Source organism: Anser cygnoides, chromosome 3, assembly GCF_040182565.1.
Source record: "Anser cygnoides isolate HZ-2024a breed goose chromosome 3, Taihu_goose_T2T_genome, whole genome shotgun sequence".
Lineage (NCBI taxonomy): Eukaryota > Metazoa > Chordata > Aves > Anseriformes > Anatidae > Anser > Anser cygnoides.
Window position 1 is genome coordinate 62,807,568 of NC_089875.1, and position 13,139 is coordinate 62,820,706.

The following is a 13,139-nucleotide window of genomic DNA, read 5'->3' on the forward strand; positions in this document are numbered from 1 at the left end:
TTCAGCAACACTTACAACAACTGCTGAGTGTTTTCAAAAAAACTTCTCCTTTGATCCTACTTTTGTGATGAAGGGATATGGTACTTTCCATTCCAAACTTGTACTTTCCCACACTGTTTTGTGAATAGTGAACAATATTAAGAGACTTTCTTACCTCAAAATCTCAGGATGATTTTAAACTCATTACTTAAAATAAATTATTTATATCCTGTTTTTTCTTTCTGAGAGGACTAAGAAACAAACAAACAAACAAACAAAAATGCACTTTAAGATACCATGATAAATGCAAGAGAATGAAAAGTCCAGGTTTATGTTCAGTCCTAAACGACAGCACTTGAATATATTTTTATTCTTTTAATGAGCTCATTTTTCAATTACTTCTCTTATCTGATATTCCTGGAGGGCCCTTGACATTCCTCGCATTTTTTCCCATTTACTTTCAGCTGCTTCATGGTCCCCTTCCTACTTCAATCTTTCATTGAGATGCGAAGCTGAGTGACAGACTTTAATGAGGTGACATTTGTTGCTAAGGAGACATGCTTATTTAAACTAAATAAGAGGAGGTTACTTTAAAATCCAAATACACTATAAATGGTAGCTTTATGTTTGGGAGGGGGTAGTAGGTTTATCAGAGTGGCTATTAGCATATTTCTCATGTGCTATACTGGAAAGAAACCACCTACAATAACATTTTTTTTTTTTTTGCTTCCCAACATAGTTCCAGTCTTGCCAGTCTGCCATGCTAATTAAATCTTTTTCACAATTCTGCAGTTGAAGTTGGCAGTGCCTTGCAAGCACTTTGATTTAAATCCTCTTGGAGTCAATGTTGACTTGTTATTATAAGACCTATGCTTTTACCATGCTTATTTTGGCACTTTGCAGTCCTAATTCTAGTAATGATAATAACAACTTAAAAAAAAAAAAAAGTAAATGGTTTGTTTTCTGGAGTACCCAGCCTGGTTAGGTCTTGTCTAAAATCCCCCTCTAGTGAAAGGATGAAAAGATGAAGAACATACAGTATTAGTTATGGGAATATACAGTGGCATATCAGATTAGGACTTCATAGCATGTTTTAACATCCATTGGCACACACATGTGTTTCAGTTAAAGCCATTAAGAACCTTTAGAAATTTAAAAATTTAAGTGCATGACATGGTGAAAGGTAGAGGGCAAAGACTGGTATTACATATATTAAAACAAGTTTACAAAATAATGTAGGCAATCAATATGTAGCTTTACAGTTACAGAAATCTCCTGCAGAGACTAATATACCAAATTCCAGAGAGTTTTGAACACTCCCACAGCTTTTGTTCCTGATGTGGAACCTTATTCATTTTAGAACAGTTGTCTAATACAATCTTGGTTCAATTTCTGTAGATGAAAGTCCTATAAATCCTTGAAGACTTTTCCATAAGAATGAAGTCAGAAAGGGTTGTTTTGAAGTTAGTGAAAATTAAATTTTCACTTAGATAAGAGTAAAATAACTTACTATCTCACATAATCATTATCAGAAAAGGACAAAAAAACTTTTGTTGTACTAATAGTGATAAAGGAGATCGTTACTACCGCCTTGTACTGCAGTTGTTTGTCTTTGACCTTGCCTTTTTCCTTGAACAATACTGATTGCAACAAGAGAGGAGGGAAAATGAAACTTTTCCACCCAGAGTAACAAGAAATAGCTTTGGCCCCTGAAGTATTTTTAGTGCCTTTGAACTTATCCTGCAAAGCATTTTATGTTAGATGCACATTTAGAATAGCTAAATTTATGTGACACATACTAAAAATAATATATATATGTATATATTTTGCTATCATAACTACATCTGTAACTATTATCTCATTATGTTATATAAAATTTAAAAAATAAAGTCTCTGTTCAGAAGCATGGAGCATACAGCAGCCAGAATATACTTAGTAATAAACATAAATCCATAAGTGCCTTCCTGATCCAGATAAGAATCTAATCTCACATATGTTTTTCTACCTGGCTTCAGTAGGACTAAACCCATCTGCAAGGATTACTTGTGAGCACAAGGAGTCTGAAGATCAGACATTTTACCTTTATAATATATATATATATATATTTTTTCATGGAATCAAACCATATAGGAAAAAGTAATTCTGAAATAGTGGTCATATTTTGTAATCTTTGTAGTTTTTTTTCAAAATCATGCACCAGTAATCTTATACATTCTCCCTTGGTTGTCCTTAGTCTTTAGTTGTCTGTTCCATGATCAGCCACAGACATGAGCCTACACTAGAGAAAGCTGCAGACTGTAGATATTAGGCGCATCAATTTATCTACTGAGATAATGCCTACTAGAAGAGCACGTTCCTAGTACAATGTATTTCCTACACAAGTGCAGACGTTTCCTGTGTGGGTGGATAGCCACTAGACTCCCAGAAGTTTAGGTCTGGGTTTGCCAAAAACTGCAGTCAACATAAACCAGGGATAACAAATGCTCTGTATTTTTGGTTGGGTGTGGGCTTGTAGGCCTGCTCCTGCCTCTCCAATTGGCAGCGTTACTCGTGGATGCTCCACTTTGGCACCACGGGGTGAGACATGGGCGAGGGGGGTGGCTTACTTTGGCAGCTGGATCCCAGAGCTGGTACCTGGGTCTGCCTCTGCCACAGTCCGTGCTTGCTGTAGCAATCAATCTTTATTGATTTGTTTCAGCAAAACAGGATATCATCCAAGAGAAAAATAGTGTCCCTTCCTTTAGCTAAGCATTATGATAACCATTTAGCATCACGATTTTTAAAGCTGAAAGCTAGGAAATGGGAGTGAAGTTTTCTTCAAGAAGATGAGGGAAACGAAGCAGGTTTCCCACACCCTGACAAGTGCCTGAGGGAACTATTCACTCAGTAAAAGGCAAGGGCAAGGAGTTCATCTATAGTTATGGGAAATCGTACACATTTTTCTAACCCAATTTCATGAACTGTTTTGTAGTAAATATGAAATGGAACTGAGCTCTAGTGAAATGAGCATTGATAGAGAAAAAGGATTTTACTTTCATAACTTCAAATTCAAGGCAGCTCTAGGAAGAAGACATCCTGATAAAACAGTTATCTGAATCTGCAATTCCCCTCAGACATTGCATTCCATACTTCTTTGCAGATTTTTTTTACACTGTTAACCCAAATATAACATAAATGAAGGCAAGTGACTTGGGCAAGCTAATAACAAAGAACAGAGTACAGGACTCTTTAAAAAGATTTATTAGATTAGCTAGGTTCTTGCTGTGAGACAAAAAGGGACGGCGTTTGCACAGCATCAAAGAAAATGAGCTCTGATTGATAGCTGATGCTTCAAATCTATCAGTAAATCATTTAGGCACATTTTAATGTTTTCCTGAATCAGAGTTCTTGTTCAGGATATCTTAGTGCTGTTCCCTTCACAATACTTACAAATAGTTTATTAGAGAGATGCTAAACGTGCTCTGTAAACAGCCTTTTCCAAAAAGATGAGAGTCAGGTAGAATGAAATTACTGCCACTCCTGCACCTTCTCTCACTTCTATTTTTGCTTCCCTAACAAAGAAAACTTCAGTGGAAATACCAAGATTCATTTTATCTTGCTGTTTATTTCTTGTTAAACCTTTTTAATTGAAATTTATATTGAAAGTTTCATTCTATCTAGTTATTTGCGTATGTCTATACATTTCTATCTTACTATTTCTCTTCATAGAGATACAATTATATCTACAAAACACAGGGAAAAACAAATTTATTTATTGAATCGTATGACATAATAACACGTCTATCCATGATTTCAGTCTAATTTGATTTAAAATAAACAGAAAAATATTTTACTTTGATTAAAATCCAGGGTTTGACCCCACCCTTCCTCCCACATCCCAACCCACCAGCCCAGGGAGAGCCTAAAGTAATAACATAGCAATTCTGCAATATGGCCTAAAGGTTAAGCGATTCAAGCTCTGCTGGATCAGGTGGAAATCTGGTCTAAAAGTCCCTGACTGAAACAGTTCTCTTTTCTTTTTAAAAACAAATGAGACTCCGGAGACAGCCACTGCTTCTCTAGTTTTCCTGATGGGAATGTTCAGTCATTATTCTGCATGGCATGATGCGTTGACTCCATTGACTTCATTTGGGTAATACCCAGTGTACTCTGGCATTAGGAAGGTCAGTAGTGAACTTAGGAAGTCTCAGAGGCAGAAATTTTGTTCTCTTCCAGCATCACAATAAAAGCTACTATTTAATGCACAGATATCTCTCAGCTGTATACCTGTGCTAAGAGTACACTACACTCAATTTTTACCCTATGGCTTTCTTTTCCTCCTGCCACTCTCTCTACAGAGAAAAGTATTTAAAGGTGAATCTACCAAATATGTTTTTAGAGTAAAAATTTGAAACATAATAATAGTTTCCTGTATTATTCACCCATCCTCCATTAGGACAGGCAATAAGGAGATGGCTATAGTACTATTTACTTGTGTAAAAGTTTTTCTTTTTTATTTGTTTTTAACTGCTAACTTTGGAACCAAAAGCTTTTGAAAGTCCAGCTACAAGTGGAATATAGGTGGTGAATCAGACTTTAAGCATACTTGAAGATGGGAATGAGTATGGGCATGCCTATACAATTTTGCTTTGGTGCCAGGATGGGCAGGACTTCCCTGAGAGAGCAATTGAGAGCTGACCACAGCACAACCAGATTGTTTCCAGCCCTGTCACTGACTCCCTTCATGTGAGTGCCAGTACCTCTCTGCTGAATGCAGTGCAGAAAAGCCATATACACACACAGTTCATCTTTCAGTTCTTCCCTTCGACCCAGGGGAAGCCCAAAGATTTATTTATCTGCAATGCTGACATTCCATTTTCTTTCTTATGATGAGGTCAAGAGAGAATTGCCACCCACCCTGAATCATAACATGCTAAACCTCAAAGCAGTAACACCAAAGCAAACAGTGGGGTGTATTTTCCCATTGAGAAAGAGAAGGACAGGTTGTCAGAGAAAGTGTTGTGACTGTGACTCTTCTGATCTCTTGAGATGATTGGATGAAACTGTGTCCACAATTAATATTTACTTCCTTTAAAAAACAATCACTGAATATACCTTGCTGCTAAAAGGCATTAGATACCAGTAACAGCAGGGTTCTGCTGGACTATAGCTCTGGTAAAGCTCCTGAAGGCAGCCTGGTTAACACAAGGTCTGGTTCCTTATCCTTGCTAGCATGTTAACAGTAAATGGATGTGATTACTCCTGAATCCCACATCTTCTGTGAGGTGGTGTGAATAGAGAGAGACTGGAACAGGATCTCCTTGGGATAATATTTTGCTTGGATAGGACAAAAACACAAGAAGAATGCTTGCTGGGGACCACCACCCTTTGCTCAGAAGGTGGTGGTGTATTTAGCTACATGCTGTTATGCATTTTGAAGTTGTCCTGGAAGAGTGTTGCCAGCTACAGTGCAATAACGCTTTTGCACGATATCCCTCTGCATATTCTGTACTTCTACAGTGCAAAATTTGGTGGATACATAAACATTCCTCAGTGTAATTCTGATTAAATAATGTGTTATTTGGACTAAAGACCAACGCCTATAATAATAGTACCTGTCAGATCAAACACATGAATTTCAAAGGAGTGCCATATACTGAAGCTATAAGTTTAATTCCAGCTTTCTGTGTAAGTTGTCTGATTTTAAAGGGTGTTTTGGAGGAATCTTTAACTTTCTTTGCCTAAGTCAAGCAAAATACTTACCAGATATGACCAGTCTTCTGAAACACTCATTTTCTACCTGGTTTCTGTGCTTTTAGAACTCTTCACATCTGCTGTCTGTGAAATACCTGTCTCCTACTTCAAGATTTTCCACACTTTTGAAAGCAGTTACCACTTATGTAGTCTTCTGAACTTTAAAATATTTAACAAGTGGACATTTGCCGTATTAGAACAAAGAACTAGAGTTAGCATCCTACAAGTTAATGAGATAGTTCATGTTAGAGAATTGCTATTTCATTCTACATTTGTAGTCCAAGTATTTGTGTGTGTTTGCAAACACATAGGCACCTGCATAATGAGAGGTTTGAAAAGACAGCATCATACAAAACAAGAACAGGAAAGGCTATACGTCACTAAGATAACAAGAAGATGACAATATTTGCTTCTTAGGCATTGGAAAACAGAAAAAAAAAAAAAGGAAAAAAAAGGAAAAAGAAAAACAAAACACAACAACAACAAAAAAAGGCTTTTACCTTTGAAAGCACCTTGAAAGCTTTTGTAATCAACACCGGTTCCTATGTTCTCATCCCTGAAAGCTTGGGGATAGGCAGTAATACTCCCACCAAAGGCTTATCGTGCAGGCACATGGCTACACAAAAACTCCTGCCACATTTAAGTTAAAAAAAGCTTCTGTGGAAACTTATAACATTTTTGCATGTCCAAGTTTGTCCAATGTTTGTAATTACTTCTGTTATCATTGCATATCGCCAACATGACAGAAAGATTACAGTGAGGTTTCTAAAATTCTGAAGATGATGGACCCCTATATCCCTAAACTGAGAGACCACTCTGGGACAAAGTAAATCTTTATGTTGATTTTGGGTATTAGAAACTAGAATCACGGTCCTGGAAAGGTCAGATTAGCTACCATCTAACCCTGATATAGACTAAATTCTGTATGTGCATCTTCTGATGAAGTTTTCCATGTATCTAAATTTGTTTCCTCATATGCCTGAAATCTGTTCCAGCCTGAGTTACCCTATGATCCTATGAACTTGATGCCTAACTTACACATAGGTAAAACAAGGAGCAGACATTCCTTCACCCTGACTAAGGGGACATGCAAAGAATATACCTAATACAGTACAGTATTGACAAAAACAAACAAACAACCACTACCACCACCAACAAAAAACAGTGAGAATAAACATTTTCTTCGGGAATATTGCCACAGCACGCAGCAGGTCCCGTCTGGCAACCTGCTGTCTGTTTACTGATAATGCTGACTAAGGCACTCCCTGCATGGGATAGTGTTTGTCCTCGACACTGAGTGACAACTGCCATGGAATCCACAGGGAATCTGGATGTTTAAAAGTTAGGCATTACAAAGCTCACTGTTGTAGTCTACAAATCACTTTTTTTTTTTTTTTAATTTGTCCTTCAATTTGTTTGTTTTAAATGAAAGCTGAGACCCTGAAGATAAGCAGGAGCCTGTTTTATGTCTTTCAAATGGCTTTCCTAGGTGCAGGAAAACAGTGTCCTACTGGAAGTGCAAAGTAAATTCTAAACGTTACTGTATAACCTGCCCAGATCCCTAAAGCAAAAGTACAACAGAGGAATGGCAGAAGTATAAACTCTCCGGACCGTAGAACCCATATTTCCTTGCCCTGTCCTGACATTTTGAATTTTAAAAATGGATAAACATTAAAAACAGTAAAATAATCAAATCATGGAATATAAGCCTGATGGACAAAGGTAGCCAGATCTAGTTCCCACCCTTGTCAAAAACAATAGGAAATCCACTTCAGACATGAAAATAAATTTCTGCAGAAGAAGTCTGATTCAAAGCCAGAATGAAATACTGGCTTTTCACAGAGGTTTGTGTTTGTCTAGTTATTCAGTCAAGGTCACCTAAGCAGGAAAAAAAAAAAAAAAAAAAAAAAGAGAGAGAGAGAGAAAGAACTAAAAGTGCTGAAATACAAAATAATCCATGCAGGAGATGAAAATATTTTTTCTCCATACTAATATTTGAAAATGGAGTAGAGTTGCATTACCTTTGCTTGCTTGACAGCCACTTTCTTTTTTTCCCCTGTATTCCTGTGCCAAACCAAACCTCTGATTTGACAATATGAAAAGCCCGTGGCAATACAGATTTGGCTACTGCCTTCCACAGACAAAGTAACAGCCATAAAGGTGTAGCTTGGGATTTCATGGCTACTCATGACAGCCACAAGGTTTTAGAGAGAGAATTCATATGCAAAGGTAAAGGTGAGGAAAAGATGGGTTGATCAAAACTTACATTTCTTTTTAAAGGAAACCCTTAAAGAATCTCTGTCTTTTCTGAAAGATCCCCTCTTATTCCTAAATTTTGCTTTGTAAGGGATAGGTACGTACAGACAGAGGGTAACTGTGTATTCTACTGACCCTAGACATAAAAGGATAATCTGTCCATTTCATCAAGAATATAAGGATGGTAGTTAAAAAGCCTTAGAAAAATAATCAAGATAGAAAAACATGCCTGTGACAACTTCTCACTGAGAAACTGGCCCACAATCAAACACAAAGCCACAAAGACATTTCTTGCCCATGTAATACAGTCTTCTTTGACTACTGTACTATTCACAGTACTTCTTCAATTAGCGCACTACAGATTTCTCACACTTTATTATTATTATTCATAATATTCCAATTTCCTTTAGTGAGAAGTGGGAACAATACTAGTAGAAGGAGGAAGTTATTTCATAAGAAGAAACAAACTTTATTTGGAAAAAATAAAATATGGTCAGAAAGACTGCATTCACTTTGGCAGGTAGCAAAAAATTCTCATCATGATGTACCATGGAGGAAAAATATACTGAATGATAAAAAATAAAATTAGTGAGTTTAAAAAAAAAATGGCTGCCTATTCTGTTAGATACTTAGAACAAGTTTTTTTAAAATATTACAAAATTAAGTTTAAGAGTGCTACCCTGAAGATTTACTGCAGTCTGGAAAAGCACCCAAAGAACGAGGAACATAGACTGCATACTGTATGTGTTAGCACAGCTGTATAATTTCTTAAAGCTGATTTTATTGTGCAGTAAAAGCATATTCTTTATTTGGAAAGACCCTGGAAAAATAATTACATGTCTTATATGCTCAGTGTTAATTTTCTTACTCAGTGAAGTAAAATTCAATCTATTTTATGTCCAAAGACTGTCATCTTTTTGGGACACACTTTTCTTGTCATCACTTCCATCCATACTAGCAAGTGTAGCAAATGGCTTCAACAATCCATAAGCTGACAGATTATTTATAGGGTGAAACAGTTATTTAAAATGCCTATTTTTGCATTTACCTCTACATTAATCAATTTTATACCAGCTTTCTGCATCACTTCACCTTTCATCAGAAGTCCACATTGGAAAATTATAGCCTCACTCAAGGACATTACAGAAATTTAAGTAACCAGAAAGGAGTAGGAAGAAGAGTAATTCTCTCCCACAGAGAACTTTGCCATTTCAAAATCTGAGTTACATCTGGTTAAAAATTCTTTATGAAACTGCATTATCAGCAGAAGATTCACAGAAGCACAGGAAGCCAAGCAAGCAGGGGATCAGGCAGGAGGTAAAGGCAGCCTGGTTGGCTTCTACCAGTACATTTTCCAAATAGCTGAAGTCCCATGGTATTTCTCCATTCTGACTGATGAGCAGACTCAGGAGAGCAGATGTTTCACTCAGTGTTTCTGTGCCCAGCTCTAATCATGACAGCAATTAGTCTTCCTAGACTGCAAAAAATATTAGTCAGTTTTAAATGCAGGATGCTGGTCTAAGCAGTCACTTTGCCCTTTTAAAGAAGTGTCTTTTTTCAGAAGAACACTGAACATGTGCCTATTTCCTATTTCCATCAAACAAGCACAATTAAGCACCAATAAGTTAAGCACCTATTTAGACTAGACACATGCTTGGCTTTTTACTAAGTATCAATAGGTATAAATGCAATCCCTAAGTTTTCCGAGCCAGTTCTGTCACATCAGCTCTGAACTGGAACACCTCTAGAAAGCTAGAAAGGAAGATCTGAACAGAAACTGTCTATCACCAGTTCTGTCTGTCCATGGGGTAGTAAAAATGAGACTTAAGAGAAGACTGTGATGTTTTCCTTAATTGATATGAGGTCAAAAATTGAGCTCGACTTGCAGAGCCTCACATGACTACTTCCACTGACTCTCGATAATTCTGCCCCTGAAGACCTGCATTAGTAATGCAGCTATAAATGAAAAAAAAAAAAATGCTACTTACATAACCAAGCACAGCGTTTCAGCTCCTTCTGTATTCCTACAGTGAATTAGTACAGGGCAAGGCTAAGAAGAGGTGATATCCTGTCCCAATGAAGACTATCTTCATGAAGGAATTTTTAATTATTTCCTCCTGTGGTTCAACTTTGATGAAATTAGTGGTTTTACTTGCCTTAAACAGAAAAACTGATGGTTGCCACCAACTTTTTAAGACTGGGAATACCTATTACTGGAGTCCGTCTCAGTAGGAGTCCTCTACTGGGCCTTCAAAGCCAGGTCAAGGGAAATCTAATTGGCATGCAACTTCACTGTGAACTGATTTCAACCTCCCCATAATTTTTTTTTTCTTTTTTGAGATGCACAGTTTTTCCTACTGTCCATATTCATACAAGCAGGCATAGTGTGTGATTTAAGGATGTAATTGTAAATATTTTGGCTTGCACTGGCAATAGCATTTATTTTTTCGCATGTACTTTGAAAAATGAATAAAGCTCAGCTTGAGAAGGGGCTTTCTGTGATTGTTGCAGTTAGAGGGTGGTACTTTTAGAGAAAAAACATCGTCCTTACAGATGTTTTCAGAGTGCCAGATGGCTGTAGGCTGTCCAGTTTCACAATTTGTAAGAAGACTGGATTATATTTTTATTTAAATATGTGCTTTTCAAATTGTGGTGACATCAGTTATTATCTGCTACAGCCTGTCCTGTTTCGTTAATGTAAATGTAGAAATGAAAATTCCACCCACTGAATTAGGCAAGGAAAATGGGATTCTCCCGCAGGCCACCTCAGAGTATTTTTGAAAATCCCACCCATGGAGTGCTTGTAAGAATTGGTAGCAGACAGTACCTCAGAGTTAAGTCCTTTCTTAAGTCCTGGTTCAAAATATCTAAATTAATGGATTCAGTATGGGGAAAAGAAAATCAAAAGTCAGGGAGGATTGTGAGGTTTGTGTTTTCTAAACATTTTTGTTCTGGACAGTTTGTTCACAATTATAGCATCTCAGGGCCAAATTATCTGATTTGTTTAATTCATCTAGTATTATCCTTCCATGCAGAAGGATTCACTGCTGGAGAATTTCCACAAGCCAAGGTAGTCTCTGGCCACTTCAGTCACTGAGGGAAGAGCTCTGCCATCTGCCCCCCATGCCTGTGTCAGCACCTGCTTTACTGGACACTCATGTCCTCTAGTAAGGGAAACCAGAATGCAAATGAATATTTTTCTTGTGTTTTTCATCCAGAGAGATTCAACAGAAGAAGCAGTCTTATTTTATAGGTAGTAAGTTAGGGGGGTGTTTCTCTCAGATGAAAGTGCCTCAATTTTTCAGGATCCAGATGTGTGGGGCACATAGTCCCCAAGGGCAATTCCTTAGCATGAAGCCTCTCTCACTTCTGCAGGAAAACGATGTGAAAAGCTGCTCTATCAAACGGATATGCTGCCCAGCCATGCCACTTCATTTGTCCATTTCTTTCCTGTGCTTTTATTAATATGGTATTACCCCCTTCATAGTCATTCAGAAAGTTCCTACAATGATCATTTTCCTAATCCAGACCTATTGTCACCTTACTTTTTACTTTAAATTGCTTCTTTACTCTTTCATGTCATAGAAAAGTCATACTTTTCTTCATGTCATACTTCACCTTCAAGCTAGTTCTTAACTAGTTCTTAACTAGTTCTCCTCTCTCCTACTATTTCACCTATGTTGATAGTTGGTTTCCATCTTTTGCAGTCACATTTCTCCACAAATTTTCAAATGTGGTCTCAAAACCCAAGCCATTTATTTGGTTTCCTTTGAATCCCCATTGAAATCTTTCTCTTGACAGGATGCCTGTGACAATATGGAGGGTTGACACTGCCAAGAGTGCTTAAAGTGCCTGTAACCAGTCTTCTGCTGGTGTCCAGCCTCTGCCATCTTTTTTCAAAGAGACAACAAATTTATGGGAGCATGACCCCTTTTTGATTCTCCACAGTGTGTTCATAGTCTATGATTATGGCTCCTAGGCACAATGAAGACACTACCTCAAAAAATTATTCTTAGTAAAAGTACTTGGGAGGGTTTTTTATAGCTCACTTTTCCATTACAGTTGGTTCAGACATTCAGGAAGTTTTGCATTTTGTCAGTCACATGTTTAAATCTCCACAGTACTGTTATTCATAACTCTGCTTAGTTTTCACAACAATAACAAATAAATGTTATAAAATAATGAATAAGTAAATTAAATAAATGTGACAGTAGTGTCCCCACATTTTTCTGATTGGAATGTTTGCAGGTGTGTGCAGAGATTGGTTTTGCTAATTAAAGCCTGGGATGAAAATTCTGTGTAGAACAGAATACAGTTTGACTAACTTTATAGGGAACTATGAGTTCATTCTACCAAATGCTTTAAATAGGGTTTCAGTCACTAGTTTGCTCAAAACATTTTAAAGCAATTCCAGTAGAACTGGAATTTGTCTTTAGAACATGATTGGTTTTATTTAAATCATTATTTTCAACATCTTTACATAAGAGACATCAGTACTCCAGACACATCATGAAATTACATCCAAGAACATAGCCTGTACAGGTGAAGCGGTGCTTTGCTTTAGTTTATGTTCACTAGTGAAACATATGGATACAGACCTCATGGGAAAACAAATGTCAATGTTCATCGGAAATTCAGCAAATCTGTGTTGACTCTTCCTAATATTCTTTTCCTAAAATTCATCTTTCCCCATCTCTCAGAAAATAAATTACCCAGCCATTCCCTGTCTGGTTAGAAAACAGGCACCCTGGATTACCAGGTTGACAAAAAGTATGTCCTTTGTCAGATCTCACGCAGTCATAGCTGAAAAGTACAATAAATGGAAAACTTCTCTGTATAGAGGTTACCACAAACTCCTCTTAGCTGATCAAGATTCAGTTCAGATGCTGTATATTTTTGATGTAGTGTCTTTCAACTGAAAGTAGAAGAGTAGAGTCACAAAACCAGCAAGGCTGGAAAGTTGCCATCTCCATACCACAGTGATTAGGACATTCACAATGGATGTACAAAACAGATCCAAGGTCCTTCCTTCTCTCATCCAGCACAAGGCAATGAATCAAGGAGTAACAAGCTATGACCAAAGTGATTCATTGAAGTTAAATTCTTCCCTGATGAGGTTTGTTTTACCTTCTGCATCATTCTTAACTGTTTGGAGGGAGAAGGTGTAATGT